Source organism: Siphateles boraxobius, unplaced genomic scaffold, assembly GCF_051911475.1.
Source record: "Siphateles boraxobius isolate OS27281-9 unplaced genomic scaffold, OSU_SipBor_1 26, whole genome shotgun sequence".
Lineage (NCBI taxonomy): Eukaryota > Metazoa > Chordata > Actinopteri > Cypriniformes > Leuciscidae > Siphateles > Siphateles boraxobius.
Window position 1 is genome coordinate 22,628,389 of NW_027508876.1, and position 5,896 is coordinate 22,634,284.

The following is a 5,896-nucleotide window of genomic DNA, read 5'->3' on the forward strand; positions in this document are numbered from 1 at the left end:
ATCCGCAACACTCTTAGCTGAGATGGTGCGGAGAGCCACTGCTTCGGGATATCGGGTTGCATAGTCCACTATCACTAATGCAAACCGATGTCCTCGTGCGGAACGTTCTAATGGCCCGATGAGGTCCATCGCAATTCTTTCGAAGGGGACCTGCATTAAGGGAAGTGGGCGCAATGGCGCTTTTGGGGAGGCCGGCGGATTCACCAGCTGACATTCACGACAAGACGCGCACCCACCTGCATACGTTCTCGTGAATGCCCGGCCAAAAGAAACGGGCCATGAGACGATTCAGTGTCGATGTCTGTCCCAAATGTCCTGCCATGGGATTAGAATGAGCCGCCTGGAAAAGCATTTCCCGACGGCTTTTTGGTACCAATAATTGGGTTGTAACCTGCTTTGACTGAGTGTCTTGTATCACTCGATACAACCTATCTTTCATAATCGCAAAATAAGGATAGGTGAGTGGACGGTCGGTTTGGAGAGGCTGACCGTCGATGGTACGGACCTGTTCAAATGCGTGTTTAAGAGACTCATCTTGAGACTGCTCCAGGGGAAAATCATCGCGTTCCGAGAGAAACTGTCTCTCGATTACGCTCGGTTCCCCTGAAACTAGTCCCGAGGGTCCCGGCTCCGTCCCTCCCAACCGCACCGACGGCTCACTACCCTGCGTTTTCGTTCCACAAGAGGCATCCACACATAAGCCCCTGATTAACTCGCTAAAAGCTGGCCAATTCGTTCCCAAAATCAGTGGATGCCTGAGGTGCGGGTTAACTGCGACCTCCACCCTATGCTTTTGTCCCCTGAATTGAATCACAGCTGACATTAAGGGATAATTCACCACATCCCCGTGCACACACCTTACCCGAACCATGCGGCCCATATCCAATGCCTCGGGTTGAATCAGGCTTTGGTGGATCGAGGTTTGGTTACAGCCTGAATCCACCAGAGCCTGATAGGTACCCCCCTTAATACTAACAGGTATTTGGTACCGGCCAGCCTGATCGTGGGCAGCCTGCTGGACATCTGGGACCCGGATCATTGTCCCTATATCCATCATGGGACATCTATCAATGAAATGATCCGGGTCCCCACAACGCCAGCAGGCCGGCCCAGGCCTCCCCGCCGCCCTGGTGGCGGGAAGTGGGCCAAGGGATTGGCGCGGAGAGAGCATGGAACCCGGAGGAGACGATTCCGGTCCGGCGGAGGTGACGCCCCGGGGCGGCCCGCGGGCGTCCCCTGACTGGTCCACCGCCACCCCAATTCTGCCCCGGGGTGGCCCTCTGAACGGACCCGGCGGACGACTCCTAGGGAGTGGGACAGGTCGCTGTGGGGGGGAAGAGGGGGACGAAACTGAAAAAGAAGAGGAGAGAGACACATTAAGGAGGGTATCGCCGACCCTGGAGCACGCCACCAGCTGATCCTCCGCCAGATGGATGGCCGAGTCCAGCGACGTTGGTCGGTGGCACTGGACCCACTCGGCCGTCTTCTTCGGGAGCCGAGCGATGAACTGCTCCAGTACCACACGATCGATGATCTTCTCAACGTCGCTTCCCTCGGCCAGCAGCCACTTGCGGCAGGAGTCCCGGAGCTGTTGGGCCATCACGAAGGGCCGGCCATTGTCGCCAAGATCCAGCGACCGAAACCTCTGGTGATGTTGCTCTGGGCTCCGGCCGACCCGCTGGAGGATGGCCCTTTTGAGATCGTCGAAAATCAGGAGGTCCTGGACCGGCAGCTGTTGGGCAGCCGCCTGCGCCTCTCCAGACAGCAGCGGGATGAGGCGCACCGGCCAATGCTCCTTTGGCCACCCACCTGCCTCTGCTGCTTTTTCAAAAAGGTCCAGGAAGACCTCTGGATCATCCTGGGACCCCATCTTAGTCATGGCCAGGTGGGGGCACTCGGCCGGTGGCGGCGTGGATGCGGTCTGAACCTCCCGATCCATCCAGCTCCGGAACCTCTTGCGGTCCTCTTGCTGGCCCTGGACGAGGAGCTCGAACCGACGTTCCAGGTCGCTCCTCATACCCACGAGGGCCTGATGATGTTCGTGGTGGAGGGCCGCGAGGGACATTATAACCTCCGCAAGTGGGGATGGTGATGTCGACGAAGTCGGTTGGCTGGCGGCGGCTTCCATCTCCCTTCCCGGGTTTCGGCACCAGTGAAGCAGTCTCAAGGGTTCTGGGAAGGAAGAGGACAGGGTCGGCTTGCGGAGACTGTGGGTCTTTATTGGAACAACGTAAAATAAACAAAACAAAAGTCGCGCACACAGCGCTGTATACTCAAAACTCAGTCCACTAGTGTTTGGCAATCACTCAATGTGTTCCCCGAGCTCTCCGCCGGTCTCTCTCCCACGTCTGCAGCTTGTCACGCGACCACACACACAGATCTCCGCCGGTCTCTCTCCCACATACTGTTTCCACTTGGCTTTTATTGTCTCTCCACACCAATCACTGCAACAAGTTCATTTGCACGTTATTTGCACTTGACCCACTTACGCCGCACCTGTCTCCCAATCCTCTCTCCTGTCACAGGCCCCGCTAGACCACGCCCCCCTTGCCACAGTGACCATGCCCGATTATGACGTATGTCCCTCAGGCTTCACTAACCTGACTGGTGCCATAGGCTATAGACAGCACACGTTCCCATCAAGGCCTCAATGAAAGGAATTTTGTTAACAGAAAGGGGGTTCACAATGTAAATGTGCAGCCAAGTTACTATTGCGATTCTTAATATTCCAGATTAGTAATACATCAAATAAAAAAAGTAAATAAAATAAATAAATGCCACTTGACCGATTAAAATCTCTTAGATGGTGTGTGACTGTTCCATATCACAAACTTGAAAGCAAAATGGCCAGGATCTGTGCATGACTCAAGAATTTTCAGAGATTCACAGTTATGCACATTATTTGAACGTGGTAAGGAAAATTATAAATATCAAGCATCTGAAAAGTCTGAGGGTTGCACCTGACAGGCCCTTTGACATTGTTGCATGTGCCATATTACACAACATTGCCAACATCAGGAAAAATAAAAATAAACGTTTCATTAAAGGTTTAATAAAAGACAAATATGCTTAGTTCCTTGAGTTTTATTTCAATTGTTCTTTGTAAAGAAAAGCCAGTGATCAAGTCATCTTTTGCCTGCAATAAGAGATATTATGCAAGGTCAGCAATAGTACTGTGTGTGAAATATTAGCACTTACGCTGAAGTTTCTTTTGAAGCAACTATAGTGCCTTTTTTTCTTTCAGTAGTCAAGTTGTATTTCTCCCCTAATTTTTATTTTTTCAAAATACTCAATTTTCTGTTGAAGATTCCCGTTTTATAGGGAACGAATATCACCCTGTGTCAGTTGTGAGATGTTTGTGTCACACATGCCTATGCAAATAAAAAGGAAAGGTTGTCTATACACTGTCCACCTCTGTGTAAGGAACTCAGCTTTTTGGAAATATTAATAATCAATAATAACTTGTTATTATTAATTATGAATATTTGGGTCAGTTAATTGGATTAACTTGATGTGGCTGAATTATTATTAGAATCAATTAATCAGTTCGTCCAACGAACTATTTTGATTATTAATTTATTCTAAGAAAAGGGTATCTTCCATGGCCACGGAAGAATAATTATTTCTTAGCATGTACAGCACTTTGAGCAAGTAGCAAAAACCGCGATCGTAAAAGTGACTTTGTATTGCAAACAAAACAGAACCAAATACATATTATGTACAAGTTTTATTAACTAAATATAGATATTTATATGAATATAAATAAACTAAACAACATACACACATGAATACATAAATAGGTGAGTGATAGAACGAAACCGAAAACTGAACTATTGAGAAGTTCCATGTAACTACATATGAGAAGAACATCAGCATTTCATTTTCAAAGCATCAAATCAAAAGTATACTTGCATGCCTGGGTAGCGTACACTATTATCAAAGTTGTTGAAAACTGAAGTTGTTGATGATTCTGCGAGTGTCAGATGTTGAAGTCTCAATCATTTTCTTCTTTGTTGGATGAAGAAGATATGATGAACTTGCATGGTAGGTTAGAGTCCTTGTTACAAACTCCTGAGATTGTCCTCGGTTCTTCGTGAGAGAGTGTCCTCTCTCTTCCATGAGGCCGGATCTGGTTGGGATCCAGGCCTGCTGGGAGGGCTCTGGGCCCCCATGGAGGGGGAGGGGGTTCCCCCGTATCACCCGAAACAGTGTTTGCGACAGGATGAAAACTACCAAGAGAGGGCGGTCACTGTTGCCTGCCTCTGATATAGCCTGAGAAAGAACCAAACCCTAAGGTTTGAATGGACCAATGAGTAAGGTGACATGTCCGAGAGGGGAACCGGCTCTTAGTTGATTTATGGTCTTTGTCTGACTGTTCATTCAAGCTCAAATAGACATAACAAATTCACATTGCATTCTAAGAGAAGGAGATGTACATCAAAGTGTGTGTCATTAAATGAGGATTAATTAGGTAGGAAGCATGATACAGGTGAGGTTATATTGACCATTGGGTGGTTGTGCAACCAACATACACCCCAATCAAACATACCATGTTGTTATACCTAATAGTACACGAGACAGTAAATCATCACAGTTTCATTGAGGTATGTTCCTTCATAGATCAGAGTAATACCGCAAAGTTTATTTAGTTAAAGATTGTCTCTCTCTCTTAAGCATGTGGCGCATGTGGCCACATTCCTTTGAGGTCGTAAAAGTCTGTTATCAGCCTTAAAGTGTTCTGTAACCGGACACCCGGCTGACAAAGTAACTTCATTTGTGAGGTTAGTTTTGGGGGAGAGTTTCATAGACCTTTATATTCATTAAATATAATGAATATGAATAATTAGTGTGTGTCTGATTGGTCCAGACCCTACATCTGTCTCCTCTGTGCAGACTCTTCTGTAGGCCTTTCTGTACATGTGGACTCCTGCAACTCATATTGCAGTCAGAAATAATAGGCACACAAGTATAAATTAAGTAAAGTTATTTATGTACTTGCAGGTAGTCTACTTCCTCCAAAGGACAGTCATCTGAGAAGGTTTCTTCACTGTCCAGTGCAATGGAAACAAATGGGTATTACAAAGTCTTATACTTTCTTTTTTTTGATGTAAAGTTAGAAAAAGTCCACTTACTGCACATATTTCAGGCACCACTTTCTTGAGAACAGATACAAGTGATGGTGTAAAACTGCATAAAAGAGAAAAACACAATGTCATTATAATGAACTACACAGGGAACAAATGTGATCAATAACTCATGGCAAAATATTTTTTACATTAACATAAGTTTCAGTTTTCACTTTCACAAGTCAAATCAATTTATCATTAAATATAGGCCTAATTGAATGCAGCAACAAATTCTTTTACAGTATACTAAGAGAATTTAAATCTCATTTACCAGTAATGATGGAGTTGCTGCTACTGGTCCCTGGATGTGGGTCTGGAAGAGCTGAACGCAGGGATGCCCTTAACAATAGGTCAATTCACATTCAACCCAAGAGCCAGCTCTTCTGCCAGGGTGCAGGAGCTCTTGTTTCTTGTTTTCTCAGCCTTTTTCTTGGTTGCTTTTATAAACAGACAACCATTTATTTAACAGTGCCCTTTTAAAAGAGACTAGGCCTATAAGTTGGCCTAGTAAAAATTACCATTATGTAGAATATTCTTGTACTTCACCATGTTCTAGTGTGGTGACTGTGACATGACAATGAACAAAGTAATTATTAAATTATTAAAGAACAAAAATATATACTGTATTAAGTTATAAAAACATCTAACATGGCCACCAAAAACGCATTTAATTTGCCCGCTACTTTTTGCCAGCCCTCTCTCCTGGCTTTTGCTGACTTTGAGGTGTTCCCTGGCGTTTTGATTAAACATTAAATTAAGCATAAACTTCG

General features: G+C 45.8%; 1 long non-coding RNA gene across 1 annotated transcript; it reads right to left on the reverse strand.

Moving 5' to 3' along the window:
* Positions 1 to 4,897: 4,897 nt before the first annotated feature.
* On the reverse strand, positions 4,898 to 5,187 carry LOC143751512 (uncharacterized). Its single transcript, XR_013207259.1, has 2 exons — positions 5,133 to 5,187; positions 4,898 to 5,047 (listed from the first exon to the last, which is right to left on the reverse strand). It is a non-coding gene; the product is annotated as an uncharacterized LOC143751512 (long non-coding RNA).
* Between the last annotated feature and the right edge of the window lie 709 nt (positions 5,188 to 5,896).